Here is a 728-nt window from a genome sequence, read left to right as displayed (position 1 = left end):
TTGGATAGAGTGAGAGAATGGACAGAGAAAGAGCCAATGAAATGCAATGTTGAGAAGTGTACATTCATCCACTTTCCTCAAATTTAAAAACCATTAGTGAGACAGCGGGAAGAAAGTGTGCAATTCCCATTCACTAAGATGTACTTGTGCTGGAAAAAGTGCAAAGGATATAAGGCAGGATGACTGTGGGATGCAGCTTTTTTAGTTCAGAAAGAGAGAGGGAGGGTTCAAGGAGCTCTGGAGTTCCTGCTTGACGTGGGGTCAGAAATGTAGAATTCTTGTGAGTAGAGATATGAATGAACAATGATTTTGATGGGAGTTAAATACAGGTGTCCGAATAATAACTAGGATATACAATTTAAATTACAACAGCAGAAAGAGAATGCATGTAAGAAAGGCAATATTCTTGGGGTCATGGGAAATTTCAATATGCAAGTAAACCTGGAAACTGAGGTTGGCACTAGATCCTAAAAGAGGGAATTTGAGGAAGCTTAACGAGGTGCCCTTGTGGTCAAGCACACACAGGAAATGCCATTTTTTGACTTGCAATGTACCAGATTTAATTCGTGAATTGAAAATAGATTAACGCTAAGGAAGGAGCGATCGGAATATGAACAAATTTGTGCTCACTTCGGCAGCACATATACTAAAATTGGAATGTTACAGATATTATTAGCATGGCCCTGCGCAAGGATGACACGAAAATTCGTGAAGCATTCCGTATATTT

The 728-nt window shown here is 39.4% G+C and overlaps 1 non-coding gene across 1 annotated transcript; it reads left to right on the top strand.

Annotated features, from left to right (window-relative positions):
• The first annotated feature begins 622 nt into the window (after positions 1-622).
• On the top strand, positions 623-728 carry LOC138745134 (U6 spliceosomal RNA). The gene has a single exon (XR_011346062.1). It is a non-coding gene; the product is annotated as a U6 spliceosomal RNA (small nuclear RNA).

This window comes from Narcine bancroftii, chromosome 10 (assembly GCF_036971445.1).
Source record: "Narcine bancroftii isolate sNarBan1 chromosome 10, sNarBan1.hap1, whole genome shotgun sequence".
Lineage (NCBI taxonomy): Eukaryota > Metazoa > Chordata > Chondrichthyes > Torpediniformes > Narcinidae > Narcine > Narcine bancroftii.
This window is presented reverse-complemented; position numbering and strand designations above follow the sequence as displayed.